The sequence below is a fragment of the Ixodes scapularis genome, unplaced genomic scaffold (genome assembly GCF_016920785.2).
Source record: "Ixodes scapularis isolate PalLabHiFi unplaced genomic scaffold, ASM1692078v2 PGA_scaffold0__279_contigs__length_252992795, whole genome shotgun sequence".
Lineage (NCBI taxonomy): Eukaryota > Metazoa > Arthropoda > Arachnida > Ixodida > Ixodidae > Ixodes > Ixodes scapularis.
The window spans coordinates 47,258,306-47,285,746 of NW_024609835.1; the positions used below are offsets into that span (position 1 = coordinate 47,258,306).

The following is a 27,441-nucleotide window of genomic DNA, read 5'->3' on the forward strand; positions in this document are numbered from 1 at the left end:
TGCGGGGGTGGGGAACTAGGCCTTTAAAATTGGATTTCGCTGCATCTCTTCTCCCGCTCCGCGCCGATCAATTACCCCGGTGGAAACATGATCAGGCGCTCCCGTTGCGTGCAGGCCACGTCGAAGCAGAAAAGAAAGAATCAGCGGGACGGTGGAGCGCAAAAAGGTAACAGAAAGAGAGACGCCTGGGTTAAGTTTAGGCCAAGCGAGGCTCCGAAAGGATAGTGGAAAGGAAGAAGAAAGCAAACAAAGAAACAAAGCAAACTCACGCCCTCGCGTGCATGGTTCAGACTCGGGAGCTGCAGGGAAAGGTATTTGGACGGTTGGTGCGGTCCACCATGAACGGGTGCACTCTTCGTGACGTCCTCGCGTCCCGGTAGTCCAACTGCTTTGCTACTGTGGGCAATCGATACGGTACGTTCCGCTGTGCCCGAATCGAAACTTGCTGCAGTCCGAACGAAAAGCTGCGGCCGTGCGTGTGGCCGCGGTGAAGAGAACGAGTGCAATGGCACGACGTCAGACTCTGTGTGCGTATGTTGGGGGAGGGATACACGTTCGAAACAAAGGAAATTGATTTTCCGCTTGAGTCCTCGGTATTTGTGCATCGAAGCCAACCCTAGAGAGAGAGAGACACGCGGTGGTTGGTGAGCGGCGCTGAGCGCGGGGCGGAGAGAATTTTAAATGAAGCACGAAATTAACTTTCGCTCTCGTGTGTGCGTCTGTCTGCTTCTGCGCTGCTGCAGGGGTTGCGCCCTGTCAACCGTTCGTTCTTCTTTGCTCGTCGGGCTTTGTGGTGCACCGTTGGTATGTTTCGACCTTCGCGCGGCACGCCTCTTTCCTTCTCGTTCCTTTGATTGCTGTCCACGGTTCCGCTCAGGGGACAAGTGTGAGGCTTTTCCGCCGAGGTGTCCCACAGAAAACGAGGATAAGAAGTGACGATGAAAATCCACGTTACGCAATTTTAGCCACGTTATAGATCGACGACCAGTTCGCGCTTTTCACTTTCCCCCGCTTCCTCCTCTCCCCCTTCTACACTGTCCACCGTTGCCTGTTTCCTCCTCCCCCATGGTGAGGAGGATCTTCTGCCTTGCAGAATCTCGAGTCTGTTCGACGGCCTTTAAAGGTGGATAGTATGTTTGCATATACCTGATTCCGCGTAGCCGATATGTCTCCGAGTAATATTCCCCGAGATGACATTTCGGTAAACCTTTTCTAGTTTACCTCCTCGTCCACAGCCATTGCACACAGGGAAGTTTTACACCGCCGAGGGTGTGAAAAACGTGTTCTTTATTCCTTTGCACCCATGACTACACCCTTTAGTATTTTTATTCAGAGTTAGGCACCCTTTTAGTCACACATTAAGGTGCAGTTGCATGAGCACGCTTATTGCTCGAGGGTGTAAAACGGGTGTGAACTTGTTTAATTTTGATTTAGGTTTTTTTCGCAGATACGCCCCACTCGATCATATATGCGGACAGTATAATGCGTGTCATTTTCCCGCTATATACCGCTGTGGAAACGTTCTTGAAGTTTCTCGCTATGTCGGGCAGTTTATTCGTTTGGCGCTCTCTCGTGAAAATCATAAATCTCCAAAGGCCAAAACAAATCCCATGGGCTATGAATAGAATGTCGACAAAAATTACGTCCAACAGGTAGCGGGAAAATTAAGTTTACGCTATCACTTCGCTCACTTTCACCTCCTTGCGCCCCCTTCATTTCTTCAATTAGTCGTACCTTTATATTTAGTTGCGGTCTCTGCACAGTTTCGAAATGGGGGCGAGGGGGGGGGGGGGGGGGGGGGCGTCGCACGACCGCCGGATGTTTCGCAACCACCGGAATGTTTTGTTTTATCGCGCGCATCGCTCCTGAGCAAAACCGGTGTAGCCACCCCCGCGGAGTCTCACACGTGCACGCTAACCGTTACCAGACGTCGCACTTGGTCTATCCCTCTTCGCGCTCAAGTTTTCGCGATCGTCCATGCGACAAAAAAAAAGTAATAATAAATGTTTTAGTTTCTTTTTTTCTTGCCACGCACGCTGCATGCGCGCGCGCAATTGCCACACGTAGCCGTCGCCACGGCGAGCCCATGGGGGCAACGCTTACTTCCTGCCAGCCGGGTTACAAATGGCAGCCGAGGGGGAGTGGTGGCAACATTGGAACTCGGCAGGTGGAAATCGATTTCTCAAAAAGTTCCCTCTACCCATAGCGGCGGCCGATCTCGTATATATACGATGCAACATGACTGCGGGAGTGTTTCGGGGCACTGCATACGACCCCCGCCGTATTGAAATTCGAATGCGCTAATTTGTATGCACACGTGCAAGGTTCTGGGAAGTGCGTTCGCGCAAGCTGTGTTCCACGCTTAGCCTCGCGAGCGGAGTTGTATCTTGCCTTCATCCAGATGGTGCTGGGGAGGAGTGAAAAAATATTCGACCAATCGGCTCTAGCCCGATTTAATCTAATGCTTTGGGTTACGTTCTGAGGGTTACAGCTCTGAGGTATGTTCGATTGGACGATATTGCTGGGCTGCACGTATACACCAACTCATGTTTACAAACAAACCGGAGCGCCCGAAGCGCCCCTAGCGGACGCCACCGGCGCCGCGCATGCGCGATGGGGGTGCGGGCAAGAAGCTCGCCGTCGCCCATAAACAAACCATTGAAATGCGATGTTGTCAGCGTCGGTGTGAGTCCCCGCGTTCTTTTTGGCGTTGAAATTGTTGATTCTACGTCCTCCTAACGATGTCTGACTACCTGAGCGGCGTCAGCGAAATTACCGAGGCTCGTTACACCGCAAAACTTCGCGTGAATCATCTGACATGCGGCAATTCATTCCGCGTGGACGCCGCAGAATGTACGCTAAAGCCTGATTCACATGATGAGATTTCGCTCGCCATTTTCAGTAGCGACGTCGCTCGGACTGCAAAAGCGTGAACCGTAGCTGAGATGTCGACGTCGATACTGAAAATCGTCAGCAGAATCTAACCAAGTTAATCAGGCCTAGCAAGTCGGTGATGGCCACTGGTAACAATGATCAACATCACCTTGTATCTACTGTTTACGTCCATCTGCTTACCAACATTCAAACTTAAGTCTTTTGAGACCTGCACTTACTTCGTATCGCAAGTATACATGCCCACGTTTGGTCTACGGGCCGGTGTCCTCTAAAAGAGCAGACGACAAGCATATACGTTTGAAAGAGCAGACGACAGTTCGAACGGTCAGGCGGCCGTTTGAACTTGAAGACGCACTGAACGTAGTCCGCAGGTGGTCCGTACAACTTGACGATTTTCCGGCGCTCATTTTCGAACAAAAGAAATAAATTTGATGACCAGAAGAAGTATCCGTGAATTGAACCCAAAATGCTTCCCGCCCAAGCAATCGTTGTCCGACGGCGTCTGGTTTTCCCTTTTCACTGGACATATCCGCGTTCTCGGACGAACCGAGCGCATGAAAACTGACCTTCAAATCTTTCTCGACACTTTTGGTACAGCCCCAGTCGCAGCATTTTGACGAGAAGGCAGGTTTTTGTTTGGTTCATTTCAAAACAACGCAGAAATACACGTCTCACATGGGCACTTCCGCCCACAGCCCCGGACCGGAAGTGCGTCCGACGCGCCACCACCGCGGCGTGACGCAACAGAGATGAGTTCGTGTATACGCTCTGTACACGTAAACAGTTGAGTTCGTGGGCTTGTGTGAGCAAGTATTAAGGTTGCGGCTTTTTCTGCGCACTCAACAAAAGAAATAAGAAATATCTTACGCGAAGCAGAGGCAAATTTAATGTCCCAAAATAAGGCGCCATCTTTATTCTTCCGCACTTGACACGTCAATGACTCGTAGCATATAGCCTTGTGGCATAAATGAGGATGCAATTTGGCAACTACTTCAACGATATAAAAGATCTAAAGTAAAAAAACAAACAAAAAAAAGCTTGTGGGATGCGATGCACATTAACATACTTGCCGTCGCCGAACGTTTTTTTGTTTTCAAAGTACAAAAGGCACAAGAAACAGAATGCTCAATGCATTATAGTAAAAGAAGGCTCTATCTTCCTTTAGCACTATAAGGTTCGGCGCGACTGCTTTTCATCTTCTCGTTCGGAGGTCAAGTATGCCTCCGCGAAGCTGTGGGAAACGCGAGCACCGGATAGATTCATGTTCATCATGTTCCGTGCGCGCACGCCCAGCGCCGTACTAGCGGGAGTGCCTTGTTTATGTTCGCTCACGGTATACTATCGTGTGGCAAGGAACCAACCGGAACTTGAGACCAGACGTCAGAGTCAGCGAATGAGAATGGCAAAGACGAAGGGATGTCAGATTTTACAAATTGCGTTAAAAGAAAATAATGCGAGCGTCAAGCTCACTTGTTTTTCATGTGTTTCATTTTTTTAACAGAGAGAGAGAGAGAGCTGCGCAAATGACGGGCTATTTGAAAGTTGTGTTGCCCCTGCGCCAGCATTCTTGTCTGGAGTCTAGGTGGGCAGGCCTCAGCACGAGTAGCCGCGAAAAGGGCCCGCATGGCATACAGAGTGTTCCCTTCTTGAACCTCAAAACTTGCTGTGTATTTCCGTTCACTTAAATGAAGTTATTTACTCTCCATCAACAACCGACTCGCCCTGAACATCATCGGAGTCGTCGGGAGTCCGCGGCGCCCCACGAAGAAAGGACCATCCCAACGAACGCGTATACACTGAAAGCTTTGTTTAAAGTTATTAATGTCAAATATATATATATATATATTCAGAAGAAGGGGAGGGGTAATAACGGCCTAGCGTGTTAATTAGCAGTCAGTGTAAATAGGCACTTTAACGGTTTAGTGAGAATTGAGGATAACAATAAAAAAAAAAGAACGGAAAAATTGGGGACGTGAAAGAACTTGCTAGTTTGCCACGTGGTTTCAGTCGTTAAATAAAGTTCCGCTCTTTAACGCGCAGCCTACAAGGGATTCAGCGTAAAGAAGACAAAACCAGCAATGCGTTCTTTACATTTAATTATGCCTCTCAAGTCTCTTTTCTCGCTCGCGAGCACGCAGTTACACAAAGTAACTCTATATGGACCGCCGAACGCCGCAGCAGCGGGATACACATGCCGCAAGTAGCCGAATCTCCTCCAATCTCCTCCTCCTCCACCTTTCCTCTAAACTCCTATTAGCGCAGCACTTGTCGCTGCTACGAGTGTTTGTCTCTCGGCGGGGTTTGGCCGGGCCTCCTAATTGTCTTTATTTTTTTCGCCGCACGTCTCTGGTATCCTCCCAGGAGTTCAAAAACCCATTTTCGGAAGGAAAGTTGGCGTGAACCTTCAGCGAGTGAGCGAGCGACCGTAGAACATGGCGACTCTGACGAGTCAAAAACAAAAGAATAGCAGTGAAGTGGAGAAAGCGCGGACAAACAAAGCGGCAGCCGGCGACGAGCGAGAGGAAGTTGCCAGTCGCGGGAGCAGCAGCGACGCAGAAAAAAAGAAATCAATAAAAAAGCAGGAATCTCCTAATGGTACATCCGAGACAAGCAAGACAGAAAACCTGGTCTTCCCGAGGAAGCCAGCGAGCAACTTGAAGACAACAACAGCGAACGCTCACAAAGCTGGCGCCATAAGAAAAAAAAAAAAAAAGATAGTTCTGCGTCTTTTTTTTTTTATATTACTTGTCCCCGACTTCTGCTTGCTTATTTCTGCGTATTTTGATGTTCTCCCCGCTTTTTTTGCTGCGTGTAGCACGGCTTTAAATGCCGGGTTGGCGTGCGCGGCCAACCAGCGCGCTTCCGAAGCGAGGGCTGCAGGAAGGAAGAGGGGAGAGAACCTCCACCAACGCCGTCTTCCAGTCGACGACGGGGTTCCATGCGCCGGCTTTCCTCACCGAAAAAAAAAAAAAGAAAAAAAAAAGGAAATTTGAAGCATTAAAAGACATATTGACTAAAAAGACACACAAAAATAGTCCAGGTTCTTGCTCTGCGTGCTCAATGGAGTCTTCAGTCACTCGGAGGACGAAAAAGGCGATGGGTGCCGAAAAATATCGCGTGGTGGCAAAAAACAGGAAGAACAAAAAAAGAAACGCCAGCAACAGTTTTCTCTGACGTCCTGCGAAAATCGTCTCGGCCCTGCATCCACCGGTGCGAGTGTGGATTGTCAGCATCGCGAAATGTCCTCCGCTCTGATGACTTTCATATCAGGGGTATGTGTGTTGATGCTCGAGAGAATGTGGGGAATGTTAACGTTGATTTCCCAAACTTTAGCGTCTACGGAATGGCCAAAAGTTAATTTAGATTTTTTTTTTTTCAGTGATTAGAGGCAAGTGTTTTCCCTCGCTGTTTTAAGAACATTTTGTCAAAAATGCGGGGGCCCGAGAAGATGGTTGTAGACGTTATCAACAGTGGCGTTGAATTCTCGTGACTGGAATTCCGCACATTCACGCGAAAACAAGCAGAGTTTCGGAGGAAGCCTCGTACGCCCTATCGCTATAGGGAGTATTCACTGGACGCCATATTTGTGGGAGCTGTTTAGAGCGCATGCTCAGAACGAGCTCACATCAATAACCTGCTAAGACCTGCACTCTTGATGGTGCGGAATGCACGTTGCAAAAGAACCGTGGAAGCTCGCCGTGAGCACGTGCTCAGCATTCGCGCACTAAGCTATGGCCGCCAGTGAATACTCCCTATACATGATCGCGTTGCCAAATTGGAAAACTAAATGCAGCCCGGGCACGGGAAGACTTACCGAGACCACTGGTTCACGAGACCAATGAAAAAAGAATGCAGAGTACACGAAAGTCATCAAAACATCGAAACATCTGTCTCTTTGTGTATTTTTTTAATTTTTAATTTTATTTATTTGAATGTTATGAGTTGATGCAATACACTTCCAACTAAAAGAGCTATATGGAAGGGCCGATACTGAATTTTCGCTGAAAGCCCAATCTTCTTAGAGCGAGCAAAATTAACTCGAAACACGGCTTCTTTTTAGTGGTTCCTTGTTTTACGTTTCTATAATATCTTTCCTTTAATATCTCATGGCGTGCATTTCTCTATTCGCATATCATCAATCAGTTTTGCTTCCCGCTCCGTGACTAACCTCCCAGTATGACGCCTAGCCGTCAACTTCCTATATAAATGTTTCAAGTATAAGCTAGAGCAATTATAAATTGGAAAGACATCAGCCTTTTCTGAACCCGCAATGCTATAAAAACCACCAAAAACTCACCAGTGAGTGCAGACTTCAACGCACTGCTATAAGAAAAAAAGAAAAAAATAGCGATGAAAAATTGTGTACGCATAATACCGTATAAGCACATACACTGGGTTTGAAGCTGACTTTTGCGCTTGTCAGCCCGCCTTCGATGATTCGTCTGTAACTCCGTCTTTGATTGCAGCGCAATAAAAATACATAAACTCGTATCTGCTTCAAGGAAAAAAAAAAACTACTTATGTTTAGTTGGGGACAGGCAGACAAATACCAGGTATCGCGTCACTTCCGTTTGCGCCCCTCAACTTGACAAGCGGCGGCACCCGAAACCCGAAGAAGGCGGTGCAACGAAACATAAAAAAAAGAAGGTAAAATCGCGTGCGCGCGCATACACATATATACAGATGGCCAGACAAAGTCAGCGGCGCATACAGACACGTACGCGCGCTCTCGCGCACACCGAGATCCTCCACGCGGCATGCAGGGCTCGCTCCGGTTCGACCTTATCGCTTCGCCACCCACTGAAGGAAGCCGCCTGCGCAATCAACCTTAATTAAATTCAAATTAATGGCTTCTGGAACCAGGTTCTGCACGTGAATAAGTTATGACTGCCTGATATCCCGGCGGCTTTTCCTCCGGGCGAAACAGCGGAACCATGGACGCTGGCGCCCACCACCACCGACGGCCGTCCCTGCGGCACTTGTGCGCGCTACTCCGGGCGGGGGTGGAGCCGATGTGCGCTGAAGCCTCGGCGCGATGCGCACACCGCGGCTCCTCCGTGGACCCCGTGCACCCGCCGCGAACACCCGATACAGTCGGCAGCGAGGCAGAGCCGCGCCAGAAGACCGCTATCTATATCTGCGGACCGAGGCACAGCTCGCGTCTTCGCTCCTTTCCGTGGCGGAACTGGCAGGTTTGGTTTAGCCGATAAAAAAAGATTATTCACGCGAGAGCGAGAGCAAAGAAGCTGGACTCATCAAAATCAGGCAAGGTATTATTTGTTGTTGTTTGTTGGTGCAGTCAACTATTTTTATATCGTACGTGGAATGTCTCTGGGTGGATCTGGAGCGATCCAAGAACGCACCGTGCTGGAGCATCCGCAGAAGAGCTAAGATATATTTCGTTCTTTATCTTTCTTTTTATCTTTACTTCGCCATCAGGCATTACAGGGGGTGGGGGCAACAAACAATGTACAGACACACAAAAAAACTCACACATTTAGTGCGTGAAAAAAGGCGTTGTTGGAAGCTGTTGAGACAGCGAAACATCGTACAAAAGACAGTCTGCAGGGACTTTCTTCCTTGGACGGTGGTTATATGGGTCGTAAAAACTGCCTGCAGACTCGTTCGAACATGATTGGGGTTTCTCCAAACATAGTCGTCATTCCTGCGGCTAGTATACCGAGCATCTTATTAACTCTCCGCGGCCAATGAGAATGCTACGTCGGCCGATAAGAGACACCAAGACCCAATCAAGAAACAAGAAGCATAAATTAACATAATAGGTTACGCCCTGTGTTTTTTTAGTTGTCATTAACTAAATAAATCAAAGTAATGGCAAAATACGAACGAGACGATATTAAAATTATGCGAGTTTTTTTCTGTTGACTTTTACGGAAAAATTCATCGGTTTTGCTTGGGCTATAGCAGTCGAAAGTGTGTGATCCACGAGAAGACGTGTTGCTTAATGGTATTCGTCTATAGGCAATAAAAGTTGTGGTGCAGATTTGACTTGTTAGCTACTTTGACCAAATAAAAGCAATTCATGTAACCCTTTCTCCGCGTGGTTCCCATCTGATCATAATATATGTGGAGATGCTGGGCGATATCGCTGCACTAATAATAATCTATCTCGAAAAGTCGGTCTCCGTCGTCCGTCATGTTCCTGCCTTTCTGCCAAGGTCTGTCGATGACAAGCGAAAGAAACGAAGGGTTGTGCCTCTTATGATCACCCCTCTGGCTTTGTGAATCGTTGTTCGGCCTTCTTATCCGCGGATGCCGCGATCTGTTTGCTGCGGAATGATAATAGAGCGCTCGGGACTAGCTACGCCTTGCGTTTCTTCAGATGTCATTGACTATACGGAGCGCAAGTTCGTCTGCTTCTTTGTCACGGGTTTTGGTGACGTCAGAACGCCGAGCTCTGATTGGCTCTGATTGAAGATTAGTGGGTAGACCTCGAGGCAGCTCGCTTTGAGGTCCGCCCACTATCCTTCAATCAGAGCCAATCGGTGCTCGGCGTCGTTCTGACGTCACCACAACTCCTTGGCAACAAGCAGACGAATTGCTTTCCGCATAGATTTTCGATAGCGGATAATAGTAATTTACGCCAGCGTCTGGTGATTATTGCATGCTCGACCTTTTCGGTGTTGCAGTATTCATTGCACACAGTGGGTTATTAATTCAATATATCGCTGTTGTGCATATAACGAAGGTTGGTATCGTTGCTCACTATGTGCCGAGCTCTGGTGTGAATGATTAGTGAGATGAAGCTAGCAGCCGTTGTCTCCGCTGCACTCGTTGAACGCGCTAGAACGCGGAACGCCGGCGTCCGGCGTTTGGTTCTCGCAAGATGGACAATTGGGCGAGTCGGTGTGAGTTCATAATGAAATACAGCGCGACATAGGACAAAGAGACGAGAAAACACAAGACAAGCGCTACATGACCTGTCTTGTGCCTTCTCGTCTCTTTGTCCTAGTCGCGCTGTATTTCATAATGGTTCTCGCATTCGAACGCGTTCGAAAAGTGCAGTGAAGACAAAGGCTGAGATAGGTTTAGGCCTTCTCCCTAATTCTTCCAACCAGAGATCGGCGCTTTGACGTCCCTGCCCCCTTTCGCCTCCTCCTCCCTCTCACTTTCTTGGCGTATAGGTGAAGCAATCACCAGGGGTCAATCAAAAGGCAACACCGACGGTGTTGTATTTGGGATCTGAGCTTTATCATTTGACCCCGCAATGGACCGATCTTACTATGCGTTCCACGCAGGCCTGACGCCGCCATAACTGTAGTTCACAGAAGCCAGGTGCCAGTGTGCGAGGCTGCTGGTGTCGTCTCGTGCTGTGCTCGCGCAGACCCGCGGCGGGGCTGTAGCGCGTCCAGAAAGACTACAGTTCCCACAATGCATGTCGACAGCGGTGGTGCAAGGAAATTGACTGGTGAGATCGGTCTATTAAGCAGGGACGATATACTTCGCAGAGAAGAAAGTATTAAAATAGAGAAGTTAAACAACATTATTGCTCCCACCCTCTGTAGAAAGCTTACTCGTTTGTCGCCCCTTCTTAATCATTTGTTTTGTTCCTCAGATGACCACTTAAAGTTCGTGCAAGTAAATAAATAAAGAAATCAAAAAGTCCGACGAGCAAGCAATTGACCAAGATCTACGTTTAACTAAACTTTTTGGATCTGGAAGAAAACCAGAAAACACAACATTCCAGTCTTCAAGAACATTTCCCGTTTCTTCTTTTCCTGTTTGCTTTACTCTTTGTTTTTCTTCAAAACTGGTGCTGACGTTTATCCGCATTTCTTTCAGACCCTACATCCCGATAACGTCATAATCACGTAATCTTACGAGGCATAAATGAATAATTTCGGTTCACCACCATAATAGGCTCTGTTTCATGGTCCCTGTAGGTTGGCTGTTCGCCAAAACGCAGAGGTCCATTCATCGATACCCTTAGTCCAGAGTCCCGAAGACCATCGATGCGCGAGGCACCCCACTAGTCCTCGCGACAACAAAGCTGACCAGTGCGGTCGCCCCTTTCCATGCTCTATAGGAGGGGACGAACGCTTGACCAGTGTGCGCGTTCGCCCGCTGACCAGTGTGGCTTTTGAAGCCCAGCGGGACGTACAGGACGGGGCGGGCTGTCCGGCTATCCTCCAAATAGCCGGTCCCGATCTTCGAATGCCACCAAAATATGCGCAGTTCGCGGAGCGGCGTCTTAAAATGAGTCCCTGCCAACTGCAAGCTGAGCGAGTTGCCGTCGTGGTGTATAGTGACTTCCTCCACTTTTTTTCAGCTCGTCTTTTCTTCGTGTCGTCCGATTCGCGCCGGCGTGAAACGAGGGGACAGTGGGAGGAGATACGCCGATTACGCTCGCCGTATACACACGTATAGTACCTCGTACGGGGCGAGAAAAACAAAAATCTGCATGCCATGTTCCGCGAAAACGGGCGAGTGAACGTCGGAACGGATGTGTTTACATGAGATTCGACGCGCTTTCCGCGGCGTCTGTCGCAGCTTTCTTGTAAGCGTCGCACAGTATATGTGCATCGGGGCTGGGATCTAATACAAAGTATATATACTATTAAATTATGAATGCAAGGTTCTACTTCAAGATATTTCAAACGCGATTCCTTGATACTTTTTTTTTTTTTTTGCGTTGTAAAATATGTTACATTTTGGGTAAAACTTTTATATATATATATATGTCCATATAGTTTTGTAGTGCTGTTTGAAGTTCCGTCATATGTCCGCCAGCCGTCGCGGGCGCCTGTACGGAGAGAAGCTAAAAAAAAAAAAAAAAAAAGAGGCAAAAACGGTAGCTTGCGCTGACGTCACAGCACCAAGTTCCTTTTGGAAGGATTAGTGGTAAACGCAAAGGCTAACTGACTTTGTCTCACTGTGTCCTTTCAGTTATGAGAGAACAAGAACATGTCGTCTGTTCCTCGCGCAGCGTCTGGCGTCCGAACGCCGGCAGTCGACGTTTGGCATTCGAACGCCAAACCCTGCGAGACGAGAAAGGCAGACGGCGTTCTTGTTCTTTCTAATTGGAGAAAGACAGAGAGACAAAATCAGGTAGCCTGTGCGTGGACCCACTAATTCTTCCAATCAGAGCTGGGCAGTCTGACGTCACTGCAGGCTCTCTTCTCCTTTTCTCATTTAATTTATCTACGTGTTCAAATGGCATGCGTATGATTATATTTTAACGAAGCGATTGTTTCCAAGAGTTAGTTTTCAGTTAATCACCCCTTGGGACTGACGATTTTTTGTTCTCCAATAACAGACAGTCATGATTTTGTGTCGTATTCTATTTGGAATGTGTTTTTCGTGCGACCTGTTTTAGTGAATCAGGTCCTTGGATATTTCAGATGGTTGAGAGCACTCCGAGGTTTTAGATTTGCTGACTCTTTCTTTGGAGTTCTTTGTATCAGATTTTGCCGACATCGTGCTTGACTTGGTTAGGTATATGGGTTAATACGTCCTTGCCTTTGTGTTTCTTAATATATATGTATATATTTTTAATATGCTTAGCCTTTGTACAGGGAATTTCAATAAAAAAATAAACCAGAATGGTTCGCATCAATACTAGAAAATGTACGTAATCTCCTGCACGTAACCATGCTTGAGACCACGTCAACTGAGAGTCAAGTTCATCCTGTATTGCGCTTATGGTAGGCACTTGCCGCCTCAAAAGAGCGTAGTGGTGACCACGGAGATAATACATGGACATATAGCTGAGCGAAGGAGATGGTGCCGCATTCTGCATAAGAGGAAGCTTCGTTCAGATGAAATTGTGGGAAGCAGAGTGCGATACACACATATAAGAGCCTCGAGACTGGTTTCATACGCGCCACGTTTCCGCATCTCTTTCAACACACGCTCCCAATCTGTTCTCGCCTCCACCTATCGAAGGGTATCACTGTCTTCTTCGAGAATACATCAGCACTTGCTAACGCGAAACTTGGCAAATAGATTGCGCCGAATGTATACACAAGTCGAGAAATTACATTGAAGGGACGTCGACTCGGCGTGCTGGGGCGACCAGCAAGCTAGGGCTGTGGCAAGCCGTGAGAAGCAAATGTTCGGAAAGGGAAGAAGAATAACAACAACAAAGATTTAGGAAGGAGGAGAGGCCGAGAAACCACTCACCTGAGTCGGCCGAAGAGAGAGAGAGGAAGAGAGAAGCGAATTCGTTGTTGGGGAGTCCGGCGCAACGTTTTCACATCATCGATCAACGACCGTGGTCGGCACGGGGTACGCACACGCACGCACTCGCTGCTGCAGTTTGGTCAGAGGGCGAGGAGGGCGCGTGCAAAGAGCGAGGGACAAAATGAAGGGAGAGAGCGAGGGAGGGCGCTGCTCGAGGCCGAGAGAAACTTGGGAACATGCAGTATGTATATAATGACGCGCTTGCACGTGAGGTCCTGCGGCCCCGCCAAGATTGTAGGGATATATATAGTTCCATGTACCCGCGCCTGTACCCATGCACGTATACTCTGTTGAAACAAAAGCGTTGCTGGAAAGTATATGTGTGTGTGTGTGTGCGTGTACGTGTGTGTGTGGGTGGGTGGCTACGGAAAGTGGCGCTTGCGTCAAAATAGGCCGCGACGGGGACTCCGTGTACTTTGTACTAGCGTTAAAGCTTTTCTGTCGTTTTTGTTAGAATTCTGCAGTACCAGTCTGTGAAGCGAGACGAATAGGCTGTCGCTTTCCGTCTGAACAGGGGGTGGGATTAGGTTCCACTGTGCAGTGCCGAACCCTGGTGCTTCTTTGCGTTCATTTAAGGGTTGTGTCATTTGTGCCTACAAATCAGTGACCAGATTCTTTCGCGGACGAGATAGAATCTTCGAGTTATAAAAACAAGGTCGAGCGAGCAGAAATAAAAGTATCATTTCATAAATATACATTAACTCGTATTTATGTCAATAATAATAATAAAAAAAAATACGAAGCAAAGTTGTATAAACCTTCGATCACGAGTAGCGAACCCATTTCCGACTTTAATACATTCTCAACCTCGAAACAATATGTACAATAATTAATCAATACTACTGCGTCCTGTTCTTTTTTTTTTTCTTTCTTTTTAGTATGCGGAATTGAATTAAGCAGTATACGACACCTCCGAGACTCGAGAAGTGTGATACATATTGATTCATCGTTCATACAATGGCGCCTCCTGTATCACTTAGTGCGCGATAAAATTATTTACTGCGAGCTGCGCCATATATCTTTTCTTTCTTCGGGTTATCTACTCTTATATGCAACTCAGAGTGATCGTTCCGATGCTGCCTTGCGTATTTCAAACAGAGAGCTAAGAACGGGGTTGCCATGTCGTTCATCGGTTCACTGTTAAGTCGTTCTGGAGCAAAATTGGTTGTCTGAAAGTTGACTGTGTTGAAATATTTAGCATCGTCAAGGAGGGAAGGGATGTTGCATTACCGTGGTTGGAAAAGCTGCAGACAGGGTTTGTCGAAGACATGCCGTATAGAACCTGATGTCCATGGACAGGGTAAAGCTTATAATGAAACGGTAATAAGGAGCCAAGCACCCCTTGTCACACCCACAAATGACCGCCAAAATGGAGCATGTCCTCTGGCTATGGGTCCAGTTTGAAAGTAAGCGGGATCTGGGGACACGGCATCGATTTTCCCTATTTAAATACGGTTGTAAGTAGGAAAGTAGTTTCCTTTGCTAAATTGTTTACTATGCAAACGTATTTTAATTTCATGTTCTTGTCTACTCAGGTGCGCCTGCAAGGGAAGCTGGAGGACAAGGCTCGCTGGAATCAACAAGCCTGTTGGGTAATAATACATTTAGTTGGATTACCGGTCTTTTTTGTTACAAATAACAAAATCAAGGAAACGAAAAAAAGTCGTCTACGATGTCGCAGTCGTCATTGCGAGAATGCGTAATCTGACTTTTTATTTATACAATTCAGATTAAAAAAGAACATATTTAAAGAATTGTCTTTTTTCATGTTCTTACCGCCGATTGGTGTGGTTGGCTCTTCAAGGGCTCGTGAGGCATTATACTGGCGGTATTTAAAATTAACCACAACGATCATATTATTTCTGAGGTATCGTGGTTGTATTCATGCTAAAATCGAAGAATGTTTGCTTACCTCCCTATAGTGTCATAAAACCAAGATAAAGTCGACTTAACACATGTACGCAGTAATTTTTTTTAAGTAGATGATTTTAGTAAAAACACGCGACAGGAAAAAACTGAAAAAATCTCGGTAGGAACTGATATCGGTTTTTTTAAAAAGTTCTGAAGGTATTTTTTGTTTTGTTTGTTTAAGTGCGTTTTTTTCGAGGACGGTAAACTGGCATCACTTAGTCTTCGAGAGCAGGTGTTTTTGTCGGAGTCTCCAGCTGCTTCATATTCGGATGGAGCGCTGAACCGCTGATACAAGTGCAGTGCAGCGGTCGTTCCTCTTCTTCTTATAATTAGTTGCCGCGATGACACGCAATTATGAAGCCGGAGAAGATAAAAATAATTGTTTTACGAAGAAAATAATTTCAGCGGTGAGAAAAAGAAAAATTAGCCGCCTCTTTCGCGGCTGGCTTAATTTCCAAAGACGGGAAGAAAAAAAAAAGTTTCGCCAAATGAAATACTTGTATATACCATGACATGACGACACAACTTGCGGACGAAATGTGGAAAACAGAAGAAAAAAAATGAAAGCAGGCGCGAGGACTGCATAACCGAAAAAGCAGAAAGAGTAAATCGTCCGCGAGGAGCATCAACAAGTGATCAGAAAGTCTGAGGTCCCCGAAAGCAGAAGGGGAAAGAAAAATTATAATTAAGCAGCAGCAGCCAGAGGCAGTGCCAGCAGCACCGGTGTGCCGACTGATAATCAATCATTCCCGTTCTGCCACGTCTCGGAGATAATTTAAGGGTAGCTGGGAATGAGAGAGGGCGCAAAAGAAAGGGAGCGTGTTCTGAAGCAGAAGAGGAGGGGGGGACCCCGGAGAAGCGTTCTGTATCTCTCGTCTCTTGCCGTTTTTCTCCTTTCCTGCACGAGTACCATCCCGTGGTGCCTCTGCCCCTATCTTCGCCGGCTACATGGTCAAACGCGTATACGCGCGAGGATGGTGGCGAAGAACGACGCACAGGCACCGCTTACTCATCGATAAAAGATGCCACAACAAACCTGGTCGCAGCCAAGAGGGCGAGTGTATCGTAAGAACTGAGGGCGAGGAGGTACGGGGAGGGAGAAAGACGGAAGCGGGGAAGTTCAGGAGGGCGCGCATGCGCAGTGGACGACAATGGATTTTTAAGGCCGCCATTGGCAGTGATGAACGAGGCAGAGCGCCACGTCGAAAGGCCGAGGAAAAATGGCTGCCCCGGCCAGCATGCGCCCGCCGCGTGCGTTGCGCAGGGACGGCGTGTTCTCGCCGAATGCTTGGAGTGGAGCTGTGCGCCGCGACGATGGAGATTCGCCGAGAAGAGGGAGCACGATAGCGCCCCGTCGGCTTGGACCTTGATTCATTCCAATTTTAATGCGATTCAAGGACGGGAGTTTGTTGAAAAGCTCATAACTGTCGTCGTGAACTGGATTGCTCGGTATTCAAAAGAGCATGGCTTCATAAGGTCGAATTCAAAAGAGATTTCCGTCCGACGTAGTCCGGTTAATAATCAATTGAGGGATACCGAAAACATAATTGCCGAGAGCTGATTTGGCCGACAATGTTGTGGCTTGCACAACTGTACTCATTAAAGTCTTTTGAGAACCACAACGGTTGCTGTGATTCAAGTTGTGATTCAACTAGAATCGGAACTTTGGTAGCTAAATTAAAACGCACAAAGAGTTGCCTCTGCTTTCCGCTTGGTATTTGTAGCGGGAGCTAAACGACATGGCTCGTATGTCACTTCTGCTCTTCGAAACTCTTAAAGAAAAATAAAAAAAAGTACGTGGTTTTGCCTGAAATTTGTTTTCCCCTTCCTGTTACGGCGATTGATTTGCTTTCAGATATGGTGTTCGCACAGGAGTGAGACTCGTCCGTTCAAAGCGAATCACGACGTCGTTCCTGAGGAATTAGAAACAACAGTTATACCTGGTCGCGAAACCAGCTCTACTACGAGGACTGTTTACGAAATTAGTAATCGGGTCCGTATACATTCTGCTACTGCATACTTGTAGCAGTGAACCGGCGAAATAACACGCGTAGACACCAGATGAAGCAACTATATACATAAAGCGAGAAGCCCCTATACATATGTCGGCTATGTATATCAAAGAAGTGTGCTGCATAGTCTTCGTCAAGAAACCAGAATTTTGAACCAGTGTATTGCTCAATAAAGATAAATAATGGGCACGAGCTGCGGCCCAGCAACCTGTATACTCCCTTGCAAGCTCTCTGCAGTCGGTAAAGAATTGTGTCCGTCTTGCCAGGAATAGTGAGATGTAAAGCAGACTCGTTAGCTCACGCTACGCGCTTTCTCTATTAAGCAATGTTGATTATGAAGGTCGCGCTCCGTGAACCCCCCTCGCAACAGCAAGTGATCTCTAAAATTACATCCTGACGCAACTTGACCCCAATAGTGGGGATTTTTTTTCTGGTTCAGGAGGCCAAACCCAGCAGCTCGCTCGGCTTCGCAACAGGAAGCGGAAGGGGAGGAACTTCGAAATATCGATTCACGAACGCAGTTTAAATATTTACGCCGGCCCTCATTGGTCGAACCAATCAAATGGGGGAGAGAGGGAATGCGACAGGGCTTGTTTCGATCGGCCGTTCGGGCCACGGAGAGACGATGGTAGATGAGTCCGCAGTCATTTTCGCCTATTCTACGCCGAAATGGACTCTCGTTTGTCCCAAATCTATTGTCACTTTCAAAATGGTTTCTTAACTCGCGTTGTGTTTTTATTCGAGCTGTTATAGGCGACGGCTAGCTTCGAAGATTGGCTTTTGTGTACTACCTCGCCGTATCATGTTCATCGATGGAGCGGTTCGCGTAATTAATTTAAACGACCTATGTATCGTGAAACAGTTTTGTGTCAGTTGTTGCCTGCAGCATCATTATTGAAAATGTAAAAGATGATACGTAAGTGAGAATGCCAGAATAATCTTTTTACATGACTTGTTCATCGAATAAGTTTATATAGGCCGGCGCGCATTTTCTACCATTTTAAGCAAATTAAGATATTCCGGGTAAGAACCAAAGCTTCACTTATTTAGCAATGCTTTTAAGGTATCCGACAAACAATAACATATCAGTTTAATAAATTGAACTGGATATTAGCAGAGGTTCAAGGAACCACTGTTTTTCTACCGAGTGATTGGAATTAGGAATAAACGAAACCACATCTTCACATATAAAGCGCATTTCTTACGATATATATCATCAAAATATATGTGTGGATATGTTTCTAATATTAACATTAAAATTCAAAAAAAGTGATATGAACCCGAACACACACGCTCACACGCACCTACACACGCACGCACACACAAACACACGCAAGACCGGGATGAATTCTGTTCCGTTTACCATCACACTTCCATACCATTTATTGCTTGATACAGACCTCTTATATGTTAATGGGTCAGTTTCAACTTACAGAAATAGACGTAAAAATGGCGGGGCAAGACAAAACAGCTAACAACTATCCAATAACTTTTATTTAATACGCTTCTTTTTCGTATTTGTAATCATATTTTTCAGAGGCCTTTCACATATGCGCAAAATAACTATTGGTTTGAAATAATAATTACAAAAGGAAATTATTAGATCTTCCGTTGTCCGCTCCTCCTGCCAGTTATCTGGGCATGGCACACCGAAAGTCCTGTTTTTCTTTGGTGTGGATAGGGATGGACGAGATGCTAACACATTCCCCAACGTATTCTTCGATCGAGCAGCTTGCGTGCAAAAAGATTCTTGTTTGTTGCAAGATTGGTGATGTTGCTGAATGCTGCACTGTATTTTCACGTCTTACAATGCGCTGATAAATGGCCTGCTGATGCGCCCCTTACAGGTGCTGCATGACTCTTAATTCTGTCGTTTATGCATCGGTCTGTTTGACCAATGTAACACTTAGCACATGCAAAAATAAAATAAATAAACAACACAAAGTTTATATTTGGCATTGGGCGTATCTTGTTGTGTGGGAAGTGCCGCATGTCTTCATTGGGTTTGTTGACTGGCTAACTCCTCTTGGCATAGAGTATGCTTTGTTTGGCGCTGAGCAAACGACTTGAATGTACTGTATTCCGGCATTCATTTTTAACTTGTAGGTGCTCCCGTGAATGTATTGCATAACAGCGATCATTCTTCGAGTATCTCCTTTTTATTTGGAGCCGTTGTGCGTTTCAATTTCTTGTAAATGTTTTCACAGATACGAGCGTTGTCGGGTATCCTGCATCGCGCAGGCTGGAAATATGTTTTTCCAACCCTGGACCATGTTGATGTTTACAATATTTGTTGAGGGCAGAGGAAAGCGCTGTGCTGGCAGCACTGCTCTTGATAGTTCTCGACTGCCCGGAAGCAATTAGAAGGAACCCCTTTCCCGGCCGGGGTTCGTAGCTCCAGCAAACGTGTCCTTGTTTAAATGCTATCGCGAGAACTAGGAACTTTATTAATTGTTTACGTTTAATTTATGTGTGAACACCAAATCGGGACAGCTTTCTTGAAATATCTCATAGTCTTCTCTTTGTATACTTCTTTCTGCTCACCTATCTCTGCGGCATAGAGTACTAAGAAATCATCCACGTACTTAAAGATACCTTTAATTCTTGTGTGATTTGGGTTATTTGAATGATCCTGTCGCATGCTGGCAGATGAAGATGACATATTTAAGGCTGTTCATGTCGTTTAACACTTAAAACCGTGGGCCAGAAAAGAAAAAAAAAACTTTAGTCGAAAAAACAGACACAGAAGGGAACGTCTCAAACTCAACTTACTGGTTTATTTCTCAAGCATCATATATATATACCCACACAGCCACTCCCATCTACCTTCTACGCAAAGCTCTCCTCTGTTGAAAGCATTTTCAAATCAAAGAACATACACATGCACAAAAGGCTAAGGTGTTCAACCTTTTTTCATGTTCCTTCGACTAAAATATTTTTTTTTCGTTTTCTGTGCCAGAGTCTCGGGTGTTAAAGAACATGATTAGCTACCACCAGCTCGCCTGCAAGTTTAGTCTTTTCACTAATATTTAAGGCGCCGCCGGAGATCCAATACTTACCGTACTTTTTTGTACATACTTTTGATCTTCATACGCCACCACTTTCGCTGTTAAATATAAACGTAACAGCTCTAAAAAAAAAGGAGTCCGAATTCACTCCAAGGGGAATTTTTGGAAATGAATGTCGCCTTGCGCCTCGGTAGTGTCTCGAAGAATTTTCGTAAGCGTTACGTAGGTAGTAACAGATGTCTTGGGTATCGATGGAGGATCTTAAGGTGGCATCTGTTTTGTTTTTTCTGAAGGTATGTGATAAGATCTTCTGAAATTTTGATCCTTTAAGGATCGTTATACTTTATCAGGGACGGGTTGTTTGTCAGGAAAGTTCACTGATGTACATGCCATGTTCTTCTTTCTGACACAATTGCCCGAAAAGGTACATCTTGTTTCGGGGTTTTCGCCAATTAAAAGACTTGCAGGTGTCCTTCCTTCTTTTTCTTGATTGTTGTTGAAAGCTTGTTTAGCTTTTTTTTTTCTCGAGTATCTTCATGGCTGCTTGTTTAGTTGCAACAAGGTGTAAAGTTTGGCGAGTTGGTTGATGGTCATATTGAATGGGTTAAAACAGCGCAAACAAGACGAAGGACCAGTAAAAGGAAACACAGACGCAGCGCTGACTTACAACTGAAAGTTTTGCTTCTTCGCCAGTCAGCAAGTAAACTTGAAACGAGACAAACATACAAGCAATCGACCCGATAACACGTCATCCTCCAATCAAGCCGACACATGGTTACACGTATTTAACCGCCTTTCTTATCAAATTCATCTCATCACTAACCAGGGCACGTGACGAAACGCTTATGCACATGCCCGCGTCATGGATGGGAATAAAAAAGCTTAGTCAATCTCCCGAGCATACTTAGTTTTATGTCGGGCTAAAATCTTGATTTCATTAAACATTGGAGAGCATGCACATCTGTCACAGTGGACCGCTAGGTTGCCAGACGGGGAGGAGCGAAGGGACAGAGAATGTTCCCTCGCCCGGTCGTTAACACATCGTCCCGTTTGCCCAATGTACACTTTTCCACAGGACAACGGAATTATTTGCTTTGTTTGACGCCCAGTCATATATACCATGCATTCACAAAATTGATTACTCACAAGAAAAAAAAAAAGATCGCAGGAAGACAGAACGTTTAAGTCGTTCGCTGAGCACCAAACAAGGCATACAAATGTGCAAAATAATTAACCAGCATACAAACCAAATAAAAAATAGCGACACTTCTCACAGAACAAAATATGCCTAGTGCCAAAGGGGAGTTCTTTATTACTTTCCCCTTTCGTGTGCTAAGTGTTACATAGGCCAAACAGGCCGATGCATATACAAAAGAATTAGGGAACATGCAGCATTTGCGAAGGGCAAAGCAGCAGGTCATTTACCACCTCGTTGTGAGACATGCTAATGCAGTGCAGCGTTCAGCAACATCAGTATTCTTGCAACAAACAAGAATCCTTTTACACGTGAGATGCTCGAGGCAGTCGCCGTCGAAGAACCCGGGGAGGAATGTGTTAGGACATCGTCCTTGGCTCTCCACGCGAAAAAACAACAACAACAGTATTCGCGGTTTCTGGATAACTCATTATTGCCAGTGGGCAACGATACATTTTACAATTTCCTTGTGAACATAATATTTCAAACGAATAGTTATTTTTTGTATATGTGAACCGCCTCTGTAGAAGACGACTACACATATGAAGAAGTGTACTAAAGCAAAGTGCTTTGTCAGCTGCTTTGTCATGTCCCGCCCTTTCTACGTCGATTCATGTATCTTCAAGCTGACCCATCGCGAATATCCACTAAGTAACTTAACTAAATCATATTACCTCTTATAGGGCTTTGCTAGTCTTTGTTGACCTAAGATGATCCAGTAATTAAACAAAATTTGGCAGATAGACTCTAGATTCGCCAAGGAAGAAAACAATTAATGAAAGTTGGCAAAACAATTAACTTGGCATTCGTCATATATGACGCGAGCGTTTTAAAAATATAAAACGTTGGTTTCCTGGACTGAGATTTTAATAGTATTGAAAGGAACTAAAGTACTAGGAAACTGCTGCGATGCAGAAGTGCGAAAAGCAGTGTCTCCGAGGGAGTATAACCATCGTGCCTATTCTATAAGGCATTGTATTGAAAGCGATAGATCCTACGGATTTTACAAAACATAGTGCTAAGGACAACACAAATGAATTAAATGGTGCATTTAAAAATACGTTATTTAGCATAGGATTATCTATTACTTAGGATTTTCCAGTTGAACGATGAGAACGGACACTTTCTTTCAATATAAACATCTTCATCACCGCAGTTTAGTTGTGTCTGGTAAAAGGTACGCGAACCGAACGCGTTATAAGGGCTGGGGAAGCCACCAGGGCACAGCTGGGAATCCAGTTCTGGAGCGACAGACGCCGGGTTGACTGCTAAGCATCCCAGCAAAGAGAGCCGCCTCCATCGAGAGAGTATACGAAGAAAGTGCGGGCGCCCCCAGCAACCTTTCACGACGAGTAATTTCATCGCCTCGCCTTTAAAACGTGACCGAACGTGGGAACTTCGTTAACGCCGCGATTAATTTTTCAATTCATCGTAACGAAATAACTTATGCCGAAACTCTTGTTCTGCGACCCGTATCAGTGTTCAATCTTTTGGGAGTTTGGTGTGCCGTGGCTGTCGATGTTGTAAGCCCCTCCGAAATGTATTGTTACGCAACTCTTTAAAATATAAGTGGGATTTATCAACAACTATTTTACCGCGAGATGTGGCGGGTGCTAGGGCGAATTTGAGTTTCACCGGCATCGGGTTGAGAATGTGCGGAGTAGAAGTTCGTCTGCTTTTTGCGCAGGGTGGAAGTGACGTCAGAACGCCGAGCTTTCATTGGCTCTGGTTGGAAGGGCATAGGCTCTTTGCACATGACGTCATTTCCTATGCCCTCCAGAGAAAAGGGGAAGAAGGAGCTCCCTTCTTATCAGGATCCTCCTTTGTGCCCTCCAGATTTGTACAGGCGTCGCTACTGTCCCCCCAGAAGATTATAGAAGATTAACCTGTCACTCAAATTTCTTACAAAAGCAACTTCCCTCTCCTCCTTTTTCTTGGTGTGCAAAAGTATGCGATGTGACGTCAATGCAAGGAGCCTATTGGGTAGACATCAATGCTAGCTGCTTTGAGGCCCACCCACTATCCACCCAATCAGCGCCAATCAGTGCTTGGTGTTCTGACGTCACCGAAACCCCTGCGCAAGAAGCTGACGAACTTGCGAGAGCATGCGTCTTTCCAGGTTGATGCTCAGAAGCTATGCTTCGTTTCACTTTGGGTCCGATTTCAGCCCACGCCCCCACCCGATGTGGCCGACCATGCAAGGCCGAAAGTGCTGCGTCACAGCACTCCGCACTCTTCCTCCTTGTTTTTTCTCTATCACCAAATTATTTAATCACGCGCTGGGAAAGACGAAAAAAAAAGAAAAGAAAAAGAAATTAGGATCGCGTTGCATTTACTTTGCGTGATTGGTTTAGTCGCTGATAGCGAACGTGCACAGGCGATGCGCGCCGTGACGGTGCACTTTTGGCGCTACATGATTGGTTCTATCAGATCGCGACAGCTGCGGTGGGGCTTATCGTGAAACGCAGTATAGTAGCCTATTTACAAATACTTGAGGCTGACGTGGTTTGACCGCTGCATTTTTCGTGTCACGTACCGAAGTAGTGTAGTATACAACTGAATGACACATTTGCCGAAATAAGGGTGAGAAACTGAATGTTGGATATGTTCAGATCCGGGCTTAAGATTTTACTTCTTTTTTCGTGGGCATATTCAGGCGCCACCACCGTTGTTAAGAACAGATATTGAAATGCGAGACGGGCGAAAAATACTTGTAATCCCTGTTTCAATTTCTCTCCGTTTTTCTGTTTTTTTTTGCTCGTTTATATATATATATATATATATATATATATATATATATATATATTCTGGGCCTTCACGCGAACGTTAGTTACACCAAACTCGGAGTTTGATTGTGCTGCAATGCCGTGGGGCAGTCACGTTTTCATGACAACATAATTTCGAGAGGAGTTGGCTAAAAGTGAGGTTCATTTTAAACTTCACTCCTGCGCATACTTGGCCGGAGATATTCGTCATTCTTAATTGCTATCTTCTACCATAAAACGAAAACTGCTCGACAACGTAACTAGCTTGCTGCGAGGATGAACTCATTTGTAAGGGTATATTAATGTTGACGCCGGCAGCATTGTAGTAGAAAGAGCCTTCACGCTCCCGGCCCAAGGCGCTTTTCATACATAGCGCGAGGGATGGCCGAAAAACCGGTCTTGAGCTAGCCGACCATCACAAATAATTGGCGAACAAAAAAGACTGGAGGTGTCATTAATTTTAAACATGGCCAATTTCATTAGCGATCAAAAGTAGTAATACCCCCTTGATGCAGAATTGGATTAAGTATTTATAACCTTCCCTGCTGTTCTGTTATGCACTTTCTTAAATGCTGATTCGATGCAAATGAAGAGGTCACTTTTGTATCGTGTGTTTTTAAAATGATTTATTTATGTAGCATAGGCTAGACATGTCATAAATTTAAGACTACCTGTAAGGCAGTGTGCATACACGTGATATTCCTCATTTTTTTTTAAGGATTAACTTGATTTCAATTATCATCATCATAATTTGTGTATTGCAGGTGTTTGTAAAGTAGACATTGACAAGAGACAAAAATATTGTGAGGACTCTTTAAAGGGTCTATATATATCTGAAAATCCTGAAAACGACGCCACAGCAAAACTACACTTTACAAGTAAATTACAGCAGCGTCAGTGGATAACGCCACACGGAACGCAAAATATAAAACAGTTATGTGGTATATACACTAGATCATCACATTATTACATTCTTAGATCTTTTCTGCGAGCTAGTGTTGGTGTTACAAAAAAAAATATCAATCGCAATTTCGCCCACTTTACTAGACGTTGGTTACCAAGTCGACTCGCGATTCTGCCGGTGTTGCTCTGCCTTGTTTTATGTTTGAAAATTTTAAAGACTCATGCTCGCATTGTGCGTAGGAAAACCGACGTCGTGTTATTCACATTGCTAGTGTATACCGTTCAGATCTGGCAAGTTGCAACAAAATGTGAATTTTTGAAATCAAGAAACAACTTTTTTTTTTAAAGCAAGATCCCTTAGATCATATACCGTGCAGTGAATGCTAAACATTGTTTGGTAATATAATATAAAAGCAATATATATCTTTTTTTTGTTTAATTTTAAGCACGTCCTCTTTACACGACAACGAATATCTGCTCTAAAATCGCGTCAGTTAAATTTTAGTTTTATTCTGAAAGTTTAGGACACTCTCACCAATGGGCTTCCTTTGTAACTGGAAAAAACGGAACGATAAAAAAAAAAATCGGACACAACATTAAGTCTTTGGGAGTTCTTCACAGGTCGCCTACGCTTGTACCCTTTCATCAATAGGTGACGGATATTGTTTTGTGAAGCGTAACGTAATTTGTTGCTTGTCTTGAACCTTGGTTGTTCTTGTTTGTCTCGAACCTCTCGCAGTTTTGTCCTGTGTAACGTTCGTATGAACGCAAAGTGGACAACAATAAGGGGATGACCAGCAGCACTAACCCAGCAAGATCAACAACAAAACCATTGAACGTTTGCGAGTTTTAGACGGGATCATTAAGGCTACCTTTTAACTGCCTAGCTTTACCTACGCCTCTTTCGCGTGAAACTATTAGTCATTTAATCATATTCTCCACTTTATTATGATTAACTCGATGTCAATCATCATCATCATAATTTTTGTATTGCCAGTGTTTCTAAGCAGATATTGACGAGATACAAAAAAAAATGTTGTAAAGATTCATCAAAGGGTCTATACATTCCCGAAAATTCTGAAAACGGCGACTTAAACAAAACTGTATTTTACAAGTAAACTACAGCAACGTCAAGAGGTAACGCCATGCGGAACGAGAACTCTGAAATATTTATATGATGAAAAAAAGTAGATCGTCACTTTATTTTTTTTTTTTAATAATTGAAAAGAAAGAAAGAAGAATTGTGCATTCATTTCTTCAGCCGTTCGATTACCGCTGCAACAGGTTTAAACGAACCACAACAAAAATCCATTTGTGCGCACAAAAACGCAAACAAGAAAAAGCAATCCAGCACGGCGTGACCACAGGGACGCGAAATGTATCGAATGGTGACGGCTGCGGTAGCCCAGGCCAGGGCGGATGAAAGACACACCTAGTGTCGTGACCGAAGCATTAGACGATCAAAAAAAAAAAAAAAAGAAACACTCGGTGAAGCGGAGGAAAAAAAAATAATAATAAATACGCTTCAAAGACGTCTCTTCGTGAACGTCACGCAAGGAGGAAGCAGGCTTCAGCGATGTAACACATTCACGCAAGACGTGTTCGGAGGAAAACCGGTGCCACAACATACTTTCTTTTGACGATGCGGCCTCGGCACGGATGTGACGCGAGAACTCTACGGGGTGAAATTTTTTTTTTTTCGGATTTATAGACGGGACGGCGCCGTACGCGCGCTCCGAATTGTGTGATAAGCAATTAACTTTGAATTATTGTGCAGTAGTGCCTAAATGGTATGCAGCATATTGATTGACTTGCGGAATGAGTCAAAAAATAACTGGTGAATGCGTATTTGTTTAAGGAATAACGTGTTGACACGTGGCAAGAATAGTCACGTTGATGTCCGCTGAGGCTTTCAATATCTATTTATTTATTCCTTTTATTTATAGGGACATTATCGCAAGGGATGCCGTTTCAGAAAAAAGTGTGTATCAGATAAAACGGAAATACAACAAAACATTTACATATAAAACGCAGTTCATTTACAAAAAGGTGCTATCTATAAAATAGCTGGAACACGAAACATTTTCTGTCCAATGTGACTGGAAGACTGAAAAGCACTATTCACCAGACAGAAATTAAAAAAACACAAATCTATACGAAGCACAATATTGAAAATTTGTGAGCAATATATGCTTTGGCAACCTATTTCTCCGGAAAAAACAACAAACAACGAAAATATCAGTGTAAAATGAGTAGCCTTAAATTTTGTTTTGAGTGGTTCGATCTTCCCGAAATGTAAAATAGTTCGTGTAAAAGCGTATCCCTATTAATAGCTTATTGTTAGATATGTTATCTAAAAATATTAACCTCAAGCATCTTCTCCCTTGTCCAATGGTAGGTTGTTTTTCATGCTTGTTCACTCCTTCCATCTCTCTATTTATGCAAATGTGGATTTGAGATCATGTGTTATCTGTTTTATGGCAGTATTGGAGCTGCCGACAGTGCGACACAAAACAAAGCCCTATGTTTATTTTCAGACCCAGACATAC

General features: G+C 45.0%; 1 long non-coding RNA gene across 1 annotated transcript in view; it reads left to right on the forward strand.

The window, feature by feature from the left end:
• LOC121048675 overlaps positions 1 to 27,441 on the forward strand; it is a 66,781-nt gene that overhangs the window by 29,317 nt on the left and 10,023 nt on the right. Inside the window, exon 2 of the long non-coding RNA XR_006076518.1 lies at positions 14,634 to 14,690. This is a non-coding gene — a long non-coding RNA (uncharacterized LOC121048675). The remainder of the gene's footprint in view (positions 1 to 14,633; positions 14,691 to 27,441) is intronic.